The sequence below is a fragment of the Mchenga conophoros genome, linkage group LG18 (genome assembly GCF_057382185.1).
Source record: "Mchenga conophoros isolate Kocher_MC1m ecotype Shallow Benthic linkage group LG18, M_conophoros_male_GT1.1, whole genome shotgun sequence".
NCBI classification, from domain to species: Eukaryota; Metazoa; Chordata; class Actinopteri; order Cichliformes; family Cichlidae; genus Mchenga; species Mchenga conophoros.
Window position 1 is genome coordinate 24,854,289 of NC_140543.1, and position 15,357 is coordinate 24,869,645.

The window sequence follows — 15,357 nt, forward strand, 5'->3', positions numbered from 1 at the left end:
TATGTATGTTTAAACCTAAAAGGAAAACCAACATAAACTATTTTAGTAAGCCACAATGTGCTGTCACAATAGCCTCAGTGCACCTTTCTTTATCTGTTCTCCAACTCCCTGGAGCTCTGCTGGAGGCCTGAACAAATTCTTCTAAAAGAGATTTACTTATTTGTTTTGATGATGGTGGTGAAGTCAACAGATCTCCTTTAAGATCTCCCACTATCACTCTTCTGCACATGTCCAAACCATCTTTGTCTCCCAAATGCTCAACCTGAGCTGTCCCTCTGATGTAATCATTTCTAATCTCATCTATGCTGGCTCCTCCCAAAGATCTTAATCTTAACATTTTCATCTCTGCCACCTCCAGCTCAGTTAATGACTTTTAATGACTAGCACAGTAAATTATATCAATACCATCTTCTACAACTTCTTTTCACCCTTGCTCTTGCTCTCTTGTGCACTGTCCGTTGCTTTGGATTTTTAATTGATTTTCTTCATTTGGGGAGAAAGCCTGTGTTCTGTGGACAAGCAAAGCATTTAATTAAATAAGTTTAAAAAATCTAACTGGTCAGTATTTTGTAAGAGAAGCATCACAGCCATCAAAGAAGAGTTGGGCTTAGTATCATCTTCTAAATATTTTTAACATTGTCATTTTATTTTATTTTTTTGTGTGTGTTTTCAACACCTATGAAACCCAACTTACAGTTGGGAAAGATCAAAGGGGAACATCTGGTTAGTGCACAACTCTTTTTTACTTTTTATCTGCCACTGGCAAGTAAATCCCTCCAGCTTCACAAAAACCTGAAGTCCTTTTATCTTCTCAGAGGGGAAAAAACAAAACAAAAAAACAACAAACATATTTAGAGCAAAGAGAAAGGAGGAGAGATAAGAGATGGAAAGAGGATGACTACTCCGCTGCGCTGGAGAGGCCGCCAAAATCCATTACCTAAGTGTTCTTTATCTTTTCCATATGCTTTTGTTGTCTAATCTATCTCTGCAAATCCTGGATTCAGAAAACAAGCTAATGGATCAGTTCCAAGCCCAAGCACACTACTTCAAATGTGCATAGAGAGGAACTGTTGCAGTGCCACCCAGTGGTCGGAGGGCAGAAGTGCAGGTGTGGCTGCACGGACCAATAGATGACAAATAACAGAATTAAAGGATGGCAGACAGAGTTGCTAACTCTACTGTCTGCTCTGTCAGAGCCACTGCTTTGGCCGTCACATCCTTGATCCTCTCAGCTTTCTGTCCCCGCCACCGCCCCTCCCCCCAGATCTCTTCTTTTAAGGAGGATTGGAGTTTATTCCAGACAATCCACTCCAGTTCAAGAAGTGGAACGAGGAGGACTCAGGGAAATGCGGGATCATGGACGGGCTTCCAAAGGGGAAAATCGTATCACAATAGCGCTGTGGCTCTTATCAGATTTAGAGGAACGGGTGTGGGGTTTATGAAGCCAAGAGCTCGGGCTCAGTGGTAAACTTTTAAGTTGTTGGAGGTGGTGTACTGAATATTGAAATTGGTTTGTGAGGCCCTTACAGGCTTCTAAGTTTCTCGAAAGGACGGGAAACGTAGAGGCAAATTATGCATCCCTGCGGCCTGATCGGTTTTTAGTTAACAGAGAAACAAGATGCTCTCAGCTAGATTCAGACTCCACATAAACATCAGAGGAGGACACATTATTATGAATGCTTCTACGGATTTAGGTGAACGTCATGCTCAGAACCATCTGCTAACTTTATGTGAAAAGCAGGAATTTTTTTTAGAGGGTTGATACTTTTGTTTTTCTGCTGTAACATAGGCAGGACACAGTCTGTTCATGTAACCGGGAGGAAACAGGGGGAAACAGTTAATCTGGATCTGTAAGTTAGCCAAACCTACCTAACAGCACCCCTGTTTGGCTCTGATTAACTTGTTTAAACCTTACAATGACACCATAAACAACATTTTTAATCTCAGCCTTCTAGGTTAGCACTGATGGGATTCATGATTTTTCAATGCATAAATGTCTCAGGTGTAAGGTGTCAAAAGAGCCTAAAGATGCTCTTCTTCCTGTGTTTAATATCAGTTAACTGCAGATAAATGACTTTCTGGAACACAGCCACACTGCTGTACACTTCTTTCATGCTCCAGCCCTCCACCACACCGTCGTCACGCCGTAGGCTAAACTAGCTGGTGATCAGTCCCAGTCATTAAGCCCAGCAGCAGCAGCATGCTGTGTGAACAAACATCCCTAATCACAGCCTCTTAAAGACTCCTAATGAGCCTCTGCTAATTAGGCCTCTCTCTCCAAGTCAATCTTTTCTCTCTCTGCCCCAGTCTGTTAGCCCAGCCTCATTTGTCTGCTATAGATTAGTGGACACAGGGGCCTATGTGCATGCGTGTGTGTGTGTGTGTGTGTGTGTGTGTGTGTGTGTGTGTGTGTGTGTGTGTGTGTGTGTGTGTGTGTGTGTGTGTGTGTGTGTGTGTCACATTGGCCCACATCAAGCTATTGAAAATCATCAGTAGTTAAGGTAAGGGTTTTGGATGGAAAGTCATCAATGATTAAAGAAGAGCTTTAATCTTTTTCAAGATCTATTGTCCTGAGTTCATCTAAAAGAAAATAATAGAACAGATGACCAAATATCTTACTTTTAGGTTGTTGTTTTATGACATTGTTGTTACTTTAATTCAATTATTAGCTACATGTTTGTGCAAGGTGATTAGCTTTTATTACATGGAGAAAAGTTTAACAAACTGGGTTAAATTAAAAACAACATTAAAACATCCAACTTCTGTCTCTGTCTTCATGTCTCTTATTTCTTTCAGATGAGTTTCCATGGAGGACAGATTGTTGTAAATCACTTTGTCTCCTCACCATTGCTCAAACATTCTCCATATCACAATAAAGCGCTTGTTTGATTTTTTTCACTGTAATTTTTTCTGGAACCCTAAATGTGTGGGAAATTGTGCACTGATTTTAAAAAATGCCTAATTTTAAGGGAGTGAACGGTGCATCTAACAATCCTACATAATATACAGGTACTTATGTCAGTCTGTGTTTCATTTGGACATTTTTCGGGAAGCTTAACTGGGTCATCAGCAGCTCTTCCTCCACAGTGGGAGCACTCACTGCAAAAGCCCTGAATTCACATTCAGACTAAACGATACAAATCCTGGCCAGAAGACACTGGAAGGAAACCTCATTTTCTAACCTGTGTACCCCATGTGTTCGTGTGTGTGTGTGTGTCTCTGTGTGTGTGTCTGTGTGTCTGTGTGTGTGTCTGTGTACAAAAGAACAGATCTCAGAGAATAAGTCAGAAGATGAAAATTTGCCTTGGGATGGCACTGACCTCACACACCGGTTTCTCTTTTTTTCCTGTTTCAAATCTGTGCTCTTCTGTGCTCTGCAGCAGCTTACCTGGGGCTCAATGAGACCAAAGAAGTGTGCGAACCACATACTTGGTAACAAGGCTGTAAAACATCTTTCAGAAGAGCAGGAAAAACCTTCAAGTTTCGTGAATGACGATGCTAGGTAATGCAAGGAACTATCTTCCAGGGATTGCGTTGCTGTCGTTCAGTCACACTCTGAAATTCCCTGACAGACTGTAGCTCCAAGCACATAACCCACATCAGGTTGTTTATGTCTAACATATCGTTGTTATTAGAACCGATCTCCATGTGCCACTTCAAGTTGATCTAAAAGAAGTCTGAGGTGAAATCAAACAAAGTGGCGTTAACTCTGGATGATGAGCATTAAGCCATAGGTCCAGGGCAGCAGGCCGTGACAGAGCACAGATCAGCTGCTAGACCAACAGCAGAATTTGTCACCTTCTGCAGCAGCAGATCAATGATAATTACCCAGCTGACATGAGTACAGCTATACCTTTACAGGATCAGGAACAGGGGGAGTGGGAGATGAAGAAGGAAGGGCGAAGGGATGAAGGGCTCTGGGCCACACTTAGCTCTGAGCTGATCGATACCGTGTGAGATATGGCTGTGACCGGCCCCGAGGCCCGGCCTTATAGAAGCTCAACAAGCCATTACTGTCGTCTCTCACAGGGCCTGGTAGCACCACGCCAGGGGTTGTGTGGACTAATGCATTATAGCAGCCAAAAACAACTTGGCAGGCAACACGTCACCATCAAAATGCCATTTCGGCCATTCACCTCCGACAGAAGAACTTTTACATTATGATTGCTACAACCAGGTCATTTTCCCTTGTGTACTAAATGCGTGACACAGGGTGCCACCCTGTTGGTGGCTTCCTTCAGCACCACGGACAGCACTGACTGCCCTCTGCCCTAATGAGTGGTCACAGATTAGAGCGTTTTATGCATCAGACTGAAAAACAAAGGAGAGAAAGTGGTTCCTGTTATTTTATAGTGATAATGAAAATCAGCTTAAAAGGATAAAAGTACATTAAATGGTCCAAAATAAATATGGGACGACTGAGGCTTCTGTCATGATTGAGTGTTAAGGTTAGGGAGACAAGGACAGGGAGACAAAAGGTATTCGGGCAATTTAAGCATAGATTTTGCGGCAGCTGTGGTTCAGGAGGTACAGTTGAGTTGGTCTTTAGTTAATCAGAAGGTCAGTAGTTCAATCTCAGCTCCTTTAGTCTGCATCCAAAAGTTTTTTTGGGTAGGATACTGAACCCCAGGTTGTCCCCAGAGAGTGTGAGTTTGTGCACGAACGCCAAAGGTGCTTATCCATAGAATAAAGTGCTGCATAGATGTGTGTGTGACTAAGTGTTTCAATGGGTCTTGTAGCACTTTGAGCGCTCCATTAGAGTACTATATAAATACCATTTAAAGTTCAAGTAAATATCTGACCCTGTCCAACCAAGAAATTAAAAAAATAACACTTTAAGTAAACTGACATTTTAGATAAATAGTCAATTAGATTTTAAAAGCGAGATAAAATTAATCAGAAATGCTAAAAGCTGTATTTCTGAACTTTTAACCTATCAAGTTTATGCTAAGCTAAGCTAATAACTTTCAACCCAACAAAAAGACACTGAAGAAACAGCTAGCAGCAAACTTTTAGAAATCACTCTGGATATTAGATTCATTTGGTGAAACTTGTTTTTAAAGTGCATTAGTTACATTTAAATTATAATGGGGGTATCTCAACCTTTTCTGAATTCCATCACTCAGGAAAATGTAAGCGATTCACTGGTATCCCGACATTTTCATCCCACTTACCTGCTGGTACACGCAAGCAGCAAGTTCATCATCATAGGAAAGACGCTGTCACATCGTAACAAATTAGGCGGACAGGGCAACAGGGCAGCAGATTGGTACATTCATCACGGGAGAAATAGATCATGTCACGGCCGTCTGTTCTGCGGAGGCCTATCTGCTGCTCCTGTGGGCCTACAGACGTGCACTACATCAAACCCAACTGTAGGAAATGAGGCCTTCATGACAAGTAATAGGTTTTACTGAGTGGATGATGAGCATGTCTAAAGTATTTCAGGACATTCTCAGCTCTGATGGCACACTTTTTTACTTTCTCGCAGAAAAACACAAAGTTCCTCGTGCTCGTGAGCAGTTGTCAAAGTTGTCGGGAAAGCTCGACTACGCTCAGCGAGTTATCTGTGGCTTTGAAGGAAGGCTGAAAAGTTTGGTGGTGCACGTGTTGGAGCATTCTAAGTAATTCCCATTTTAATCTGACTTTTCTGTCTTTTGAAATGTATTCTCTCGGTTTTCATTTAAGCAAAACAAAACCTATCAGCGTTCTCTAATCAAAGTCCATTATACGGAGGGGAATGGCACTGCGCTCGTCTCAGTGTTCCTACATCCTTTTGTAAAGCGCAACTGATAAATTCTCTTTTTGTAACCTCTGCAGGGTTCAGTGGCCACATTCAATGACTGTGAGAGAGAAAGAGACAGGGAGAGGAAGAGCGACAGGCAATCATTTCTCTGTGCGAGCGGCAGAGCGGGTAGGCGAGCAGATGAAAGCCCATTTTCCTCTGATTAAGTCCTCTGAAAATATTCCATTTGTCAGTGCCACAGCAGCTGAGACAGGCCCTGGCCTGCACAGCCAGCCGACTGTATCTGTTGACTATGTAGCTGCCGTGATTTACATCGCTCACTGACAACATCATCATTTCCTCCTTTAATGTCCTCCTTCACTTCTGTCTATACCTCCATCCCATCCCTCTATCCCTCCCCTTGTCCCGCCACCTTGGCCACCACTTTCCCTCCTTCATTCGCGCCCCCCCATCCCATCGGCAGTGCTTAGCGCCTGCCGCCCCCTCTGCCCCCTTAACAGCCTATTTTTGTTTGATCTGCCCCCATTGCAAGGTTGACTGCTACCAAAGAGGGGAGAGCAAAGAGGGACCTGCCTCTGTCTCTGTCATAGTCATTTTCAATGTCATAAATTTCAATTTCCAATCTTTCTGCTCCCCCCGCCCTCCTCCTCCCCCCTCTCATGGCATACCCATCATGGGAATTTGTCAATTCTGTTTCTCTCTGTCTTTTCTCTCTCATTCATTCTGACTCCCTCTCTCCAAACACCTATTGGCTATTATCCTGTCTCATGTCTTCCCCAGACTTCTGCCACACAGAATGCAATTTTCTCCCAGCCGCATCTGTGATGAGATCCAAATGAAAGATCATTAATATTTTGTTCAAAAAGAAATGGAGTTGTGTCTCCTATTTTAAATATTGCCATTTTCCCTCCCTGTGCTCGCCTGCCGCTGAGGTGCTCTTCTCCACCTCCAACACATAAGGGCGATGCAGATGATCACTTTTTCTTTTTTTCTTTTTTTTTACTCTGCACCCTCTTTCCCAGCTGATGATTGCATATGTGAGCATGTGTGTGAGTGTGAGCATGTGTGTGTGTGTATCCCTCTGTAAAAGCTGCAGGAAACCCGACAGGCATAACAAAGGTATTTGCTCTTTGTCTCTCAGAAGGTCTTTAACTTGGAGACACTGACAGGAGCAAATGAAGCAGCTGTGATTGTTGCTGTGTGAGAAAAGATGGAGTGGCACCATTAGCAGTGACTGGGGTACATCTTCTTGACAGACTGTAGTGTAAAAAGGAAGAAGGGGTGGAATAAACACTTTAAGATTTTTTGAAGGTGCTCGTGAACAGCAGAGACTTTTTTTAGTTACTTAACTGAAACTAAAATGATTAACTTACACAAAGAGCTTCAGATTAGATCGTGATTACTTTTTGTTGCGAAGCAATTGTAAGCTTTTCTTAAGAGTTCGTTTCTGTGCTGCGAAAGTTTGCACTGCTTTTGCCCAAGGACTCCAAAATCTGTTCAGGAGGTGTAATATTTCTAATCTTACTTCCTGTTTAGTATTTATTTTCCCACATATGAAATTTGGGTTGCAGCAAGTCAAGAACGGTCGATTCTTTAGAATCTTATGTTACAGATTTATAGTGAATATCTGTCTTAGAGTTTTCCTCATAAAAACAATTTAATAAACAGCAGTTCAATTTAGCTCAATTTTTGTTAAAAGCACCAGCTCTCGTCTAGGTATTTATCTCAAGGTGCTTTCTGTTGTCTATAACCCAACAGTGTTATAGACCCATCTGAATCCTTACCACATAACCTGCATGTACTGCCCTCAAAACTTAACTCCACATGGTATCTTTTGCCATTTGCCTGTTCATTCCTCCTGTGCATGTCCAGCTGTTTTTTGTTTTGTCTTTTTTGCCAAAGTCTTTGAATTCATTAGTGATTACATAACAACCAGTGTCTATGAGGAATAATAATTATAGCATCAATACTCACAAATTTCAGTAAATTCCTAGAAGGAGCCACTTACCTAAGTTACGTCCCTGGCCTACAAAGACTCCCTGCAGAAGTCTAAATCAGTCTGCAGCTCTTCATCTCCTCAGCTCTACTCTTCAGGCCTGAAACCCGTTTGATTTGGCTGCGCTGTTTCTGTTTCAAGCTACTACACGCAGTCACAAACCCAGTTCTTCATGTGTCTGTAATCCGCTTTTCCATGGCTTATTTTTCCATCCATGAACCAGCAAACCTGCAATAATTATTTACCTTTTATCTAACTACAGTCCATTAGCCTTTATATTAATGATAACAGGTGGCTAACGTGGCTGTTGTGTATTTGTGAATAGTAAACTGCTAATGGCAACATATTATGCTAGCATGGCTAAAGATGCTAACTTCAGGGGATTTTTGAAACGTCCTACTGCTCTTTGGGTGAAGATCTTTTTCTTATGTTCTCAAAACTCCAGAAAGCTTCACTAATCTTCATTTCCACTTGTAATTATTTAATATTTAAGGTTAGGGCTGCATGATTATGACCAAAATGCTGATCATGATTATTTTAGTCAGCATTGAGATCACCATTATTTGTCCTGATTGTTCATTGAATTTACTGGCAACAATGTTTTTTTTATCGCATTTTCATGTAAAGTAAACACTACTTTCACATGTGTATGAATTGCTGCATCAAAACAAAATTGGTTCTCATTATTCACCTAAAATCACTTTTAAAAAGCGCAACTAGAAGCTAAAACAAAATTACATCGACAGGACTCTGATTTCACCTTTAAATTGTTGCTACATTCATATAATGTGCTAATTACACATTATATTTGCAGACAAATAATATAAAGTCTCTCTGATCATTGCACCTGCATGGTGGCTATAAATAAAATTTGAAGCAAAGTATTCAACAGCTGTGAAATCCTTTCCCCCAAGAATGCACCAGGGGATAACATTTACTTTGACCGAGTATTTCACGTTTTTTTGGAAATCTTTGTTACTCCCCAGGACAAAGATACAACTGCCTTGGTGACTTCAGCATATCTTTGTGCGCTGTATTGTGCAGCCACCAGAAGAGGGATACACTGTGGTCACTGCATGGTCACCAACAATACTCTGGTCGGCTGTTGTGTTTAAGTTATGCTCAGTTGTTACTAAGGAGCTCAAATTTTCCCAAGCAAATACCGCCCACAGCAGCCTAAAGCACAGATAGAACACAGGGTGGTTACATGCTTTCATGTCGTTTACTCTAAATTCTGATCCTACCATCTGATCTTTGCAATTATACTTAAGACCCATTAGACCAGGCAACATTTGTCCAATCGGTCATTGTCCAATATTGGTGAGTCAGTGTCAATTGGGGCCTCAGTTTTCTGTTCTTAGCTGAAAGGAGTGGAACCCAGTGTGGTCTGCTGTAGCCGATCTGCTTCAAGGTTTAAAGTACTGTGAATTCAGAGTTGTTCTTCTGCAGTTGTAACAAAAGATCATATGAGTTGCTGTTGCCTTTCTATCACCTCAAACGAGTCTGGCTATTCTCCTCTGACAGCTGACATCAACAAGGCCTGCAGAAAATTCCACGCACTGGATATTTTGTCTTTTTCAGACCATTCTCTGTGAACTCTAGAGATGGTTGTGTAGAAAAATCCCAGTAGTTTCAGCAGTTTCTGAAATACTCAGACAAGCCTGTATGTAACTAACACCCATGCCACATTCAAAGTCTCTTAAATCACCATTCTTCCCCCTTCTGCTCAGTTTGAACTTCAGCAGGTCATCTCAACCATGCTGCAATGTGATTGGCTGAGTAGACACAAGTAGACGTAAATGAACAGTTGTAAAGGTGGTTAGTAAAAGTGTTATTAGAGTCTAATGTAACACTAAAGTTCAGTTAGCTAACACAGTGAAAATATTTTTGCACAGATCAGTAGATACTTGAAAAGAGTCACTATCTTTGCCAAATTGCATTGCACAGCATTCAGCATCAAAGTCTTTGAGTTAAAAAAAAAAACATTGAAGGACCTCAAGCTTTCTGAGCGCACAAGACCGCAAAGACAAACAGATTTCCTTTTCTGAATAGCTGTCTCTGCAGTGCGACTGCGTGACTTCAGCTTCAGATGGCTTTAAAGACAAGTTTAATGGGGCTTTTAAAGACAAGAGACTACAAATTAATAAGCAAAGAATACACATGATTTCAAAGACAGAGAGGTGGCTTTAATGGGGAATGTGCACCAGAGGAAAACAAGGGAACCAATAAAGTTGTGAAATGTAATTTGGAAATTAATCAGCATTCATTAGCCCACGGGGCCTTTTCTCCAAGTCTCTTTCTCTCCCCATCTCTCCGTCTTTCGGTCGCTTAATGGTCCTTCTCTTATCGAGGCATCATGGGTAGCCCGCTCACTGCTCACCCAAGCGTTGCCCATTTGCCTGCTGTCTCGCCAGCTCGCTCTCTAACCAAACTTTACCTCCTACCTGACACCTCCCTCCCTCCCCTCGCTCATTAGCATGCCATTAGCATTTCATTTGCATGATTTCAATCAGGATTCAATTCACTCCGCTCTTTTTCTGACACTCTTGTTTTCCTTCTCATTCCTTAGCACTTATGACAAGTTCTCGATTTGTGCTGTGAGTTGTCCTCCTGAACTTTTACTTTTCGTGATTTTGTCTCATAGTCACTTTAAAGATCCATTAGGTTGGGTTTTTAGACATAAAATTATATAACCATGACATTACTTTTATTATCACCGTTTGTTTGCAAGACAGTGGTGAAACTCTCAGGGAGTAGAATAGATCACTAGAAGGACAAATCTTCTCTACTGTACTGTATTATGACAATGTCAGTAGTCTCACTTTGAATGGAGTTGAATTCATTTCGATCTCTTGGCTGGAAAGACACAGTAATTAGCCAGTTGAGCAGAGCGGGGCGAGGTCAGGCTCAGGCAATTAAGAAAGTGACAGCCCATCCAGCACGGTGACAGGCCGAAGCCTCACACGCAGGCGCATTCACAGAAATACAAATGTATGCACAATACAGCGTCAGTATCCATGTGATGGCCTGCTTTTAAGAAAGCCTCCCACAAGCAGCCTAATTAATACAAAGTCACTGGCTCTTCTGTCCGTCTCTGAAAGAAGAGTGAAACAAATGTGAAAGCAGGCAATTCACACTGACCACTAATGAGGATCAGTTTTATCATTTTTAGTTATTGCTCAGAACTTCTAAAACAATATCTCTTTCTCACATTTAAATCTGGAAAGAGCAGCGTGGATGTCCAGATGATGGTTCACTGCTTTGGCTCACTGACTTAATGGCTAATGTTATTAATTATGGTTCCATGCACCTGTATTTTCCATGAAAATGCCTTGGAGTCTTTATCTGTATCCATACATTAGCATTCTTAAAACTGGGGAAAAAAAGAAATACAGCAACATTTTTATTGTGCTCATGTTAAAACTCAGTTGGTTTGTTGGCCTATAATGCGAATCAAAGATGTGAAAGAGACCATAAAATGATTAGATGACTATTTTCCTTCTAAAGCTATGGTGTCACTTTGCATCAAGCTGTTCAAAGGATTAAATCCAGTCTGGAGCCTTTCTGTGTGGAGTTTGTATGTTGTATGGCTTCCTCCCACAGTCAAAATGCAATCATAAATGGTTGTTTGTCTCTATGTGTCACTGCCTTCTTTTGTTGGAATTAAAGGAGTTGCCCCCTACTGGCCATTAGAAAAAATGCAAGGTTAAGAAGCTCCATAATAGCTTCACTTTTAGAACTGGAAGTTATGTCCATCTTCTATACATGTATCCCAAAATCATGCAAGAGATCTGCTGTTTGGATGTGACATGACAGTTTTGCACAGAGCTCATCTGTGCGGTTAAATGTGTGTGTGTGTGTGTGTGTGTGTGTGTGTGTGTGTGTGTGTGTGTGTGTGTGTGTGTGTGTGTGTGTGTGTGACATTATTCAGTACTCTCTTTGTCTCCTATCTCTGTTGCAACCCCATTGCTAAACTCTCAATAGTGTGTGTGTGTGTGTGTGTGTGTGTGTGTGTGTGTGTGTGTGTGTGTGTGTGTGTGTGTGCACGTGTACGTAAGACATTGTGAGGTGTTCTGATACAGCGTGAGGCAGTTATAAATGGCCATCATTTCCCAAACCACTCTGTTCTCCATTGTGGAGCGCATGTCGCCGCGGGGTGGGAGGGAGATGATGTGTGCGTGAGAGTGTGTGTAGGAGGATGTAAGGGTGTGTGAGGGGGTAATAGAGGAAGTGACGGGGCTGATAGTCCCAGAGGAAAACTGTGAGTGCGGAGAATAGCAGAGATGTACCACCGTGCAGTGTGGAAACTCGTACTGAAATCAGTGTGTGCAGAGGAAGAGACATTCGTCTACAGCATCATGAGAGGCAGAATACACATTCAGAGTCAGGACTTATGTATCAATGTTAGGAAATACTAGAGACCAAATTTATTTCAGGTCCTTTTAAGAAACTGCATTTTTATTGCGTCTATTAACCCTAAATTTCTGTTGTCCTTCAGTTTTATCCTCCTCCACAAAAGTATAAAAACCAAGGAGTTCTCCACACTATGATGCTGATACTGAAAAACATTGCCATCTCTAACAAAAACCCTACATCACCATCACCAACTCCTTGTGCGATAGTCCCAGGGTTGTGTGGATTTGAGTTTTGGATTCCCTTAAACCTAAAAGAGATTTAATTCTGGTGAATTTGATGATATGATTTTTATTATAATTGTCAGACAGTATTCAGTATGCCTCTTTTTGTTACTTACTGTTTTACTGTTAGAGCAGGTCATCTGCTGGCAGGAAGGTCAGTGGATTGATGCCTGAAAGCATGTCCACATGCTGAAGTATCCTTGGGAAAGATACTGCACTCAGAGTTGCTCCTGATGTTTCCAACATACTGTGAGTGTGTGCGTGTGTGTGTGTGAATGTTAGAAAGCACTTAGGTATTGATTTTGACTTGCAGTACAAAACACTTTGAGTGCTCAAATGGAGAAAAAGGTACTATATAAATACCAGAACATTTACTTAGAAAATTCGTTTTTAGTTGTGTCTCATGCAAATTTTACATTCTATTTAACTCTTTGGTTATTGCCCGCCTCACCCAAATGTAATCTCCTGTGTTAATTACATGTAATATTATTTACAATATGCATAGCAAACACACTGTGTGGTTGCTATGTTTGTTGAGTTTCCCTTTATGCTCGCTCTTTGCCTTCGGTGGGGCTATAGCTAGACGCAGCCACAACTTGTTCTGGTGTTGTGCTCAAAAATTAAATAAATAACAAAGCAAGCCCACTTTAATCCCTGATTATGGCTCATGGTTTTGTCTCTTTCATCTCTTTTAACCCTCCTGCCATCCTTTAAAAAACTCACACCCATCACCCTAGGGACCATTCTCAGCCACGCCATAAAAAGACCATATATCCATATCTTATTCCACTTTAAATTAGCCAACCTTGTAAAACTACTTCTCCCTGAAATATTCATGTAAAGTTTTAATTATATTTTCGTTGTTTTAACCCTTCAAATCCCAGTGTTATTACATGAGCGCCCTGTGTTATAAGCCCCAAAAACCAAAAAACGAAACTAAATATTTCCACAAAAAACCAGTTGAAGTAATATGTGATTGTCATTATAAGTAGGCCTTTAGATGGACCAAAGATTGGCACCAACATACATTTTGACCTGCCATTATTTTTTTGCATTTTTTTTGCAATTTAAAAATTAAAACTTCAAGGCCCTGAGTCTTCATTGACATCCAAGAAAAGAAGAAAAAATAAAATCATATGATGATAATTTGGGGTTGAAAAATAGCATTTATAATGGAAGTCAATGGGCAGAAAATGGTCCCCAGGGTGATGGGTGTGGGGATTTCTGCTGCTCAGCCATTTTAGGCTGATTTAAGGAATTCACACTGGAATATTAACATTGACAGGTAAAAACTATCCTGTGGCAAGTTTGGTTATATTCCACTGAACACAGTGGAAATGGCAGCCATTTAACACATAGCAGTGGCACAAAAAGGTCCCAAGAAGGCAGGAAGGTTAAACAACATCTCCTGGCGATTAATACAGGAACAGGACTGGCTTTTCCCTTCAGGCTCAAATTGTTGTTTTTTTTGCTTGAAAGTGACATGAAATGACTCCAAAAAAAAAATCATTTAAGCAAAACTAACGAGCCTGTTTTGAAAATGTAGAAAGTGCAGATATTTGTTTAAAAATGTTCGGAGTAAAGGTAAAAAGTTTTCCGAAAAATAAATACTAAAGTAAAGTACAGATATCTGAAAATTCTACTTAAGTACTTCGTTACTTCCCACCTCTGCAAATAACAAGCTGTAACATATAATAAAGCATTGAATATAAGCTAAAATGTCTTTGTGAGAGTAATAAACTAATAAACTGTCTCCTGAGTATATCATTTAAATGCAAAGCACTGTATTTTTGCTGTATTCTTAGTGTTTTTGTGAAGGTTGTGTTGCTGTGTTTAGATTTTTCTGGACTTGGTGTTAATGGTTCATATCAAGCGTTACCCTCATAACAGTCTTTGCAGAGGCCAGTCGTTCGGTGCTAAACATTAGCGTATAACTGTCTTTTGTTTTATTCTTATATCCCTCTTTTCTATTTCACTGGGAACTCTCTCCAGCTTTAACACACACTCTCCATCTTAACTCGTTCTTGTAACTTAAGAATCTTTTGTTAATGGTAATTTGTTTTGGCAGCCAGAAAGTTTAGGATTTAAAACCGTTAATGACATTTGGCTCTGCTTGCCCGTTTTGAGTTTATATCATCCTCTTTTCTTTTCTTGTCTTTTCAATTTTCAGTTTCCTTACACAGTGAGTCCAACTATTGTGATTAAATTGGTCTATCGAAAGCAACTTTAGGAAAGATAATAGTTGCACACAGTCAGTCTACGGATATAATTATTTTATAGTGAGTGTCTTCAGCTACCTAAAGTGCGACAGTTCAGTGAAATCTTCTCGTCTTTGCTCAGTGCTGCAGTTTACTTTCTTCCATTTCACAGCTGAGTGTCTAATCTTTCCTTACTGGTGCTGTATGTAAAATGCAAACGAGCAGAAGCCATAGTGATTCCTGCTAAGGTTACTGCTTAAGTGCTCGCTGCTGGATTTACCAGCACGCAAACCATCCCTTTACACTGTGGCTACTGTAATCTGCAATAAAGGTTTCTTCCTGTAAAAAATGTATATATATGAATAGAAGCTTTAAATTTTAGTTTTAAATTCCTGTAAATCTGTATCTTTGAAAGCATAATTGTTCATGCTGACCTCTCAAGCTCTCAGCATTTTTGTGATTCGGTTTCATCTCACAGTTACAGTTGTGCATCTTTAATTAAAGTTTATTCAAACCAGCCTTAAAATGAAAGCTGTCTTGACTTGAGTATTTGCTTTAGCTGTTTTGATCACTGTGGCACACGGATGTATCTAAAACTTAACAACAATCACTGAGAACCACATAGCACGTTCACAAAAATCAAAGTCTAAGTGACATTTGGCTTTGCTTGCCCATTTTGAGCTTATATCATCCTCTTTTCTTTTCTCGCCTCAAAGCAACAAACTAAACACAAATGTTTTGGTGTTTTTTTTAATTGAGCACATCACTACTAAATTCAAT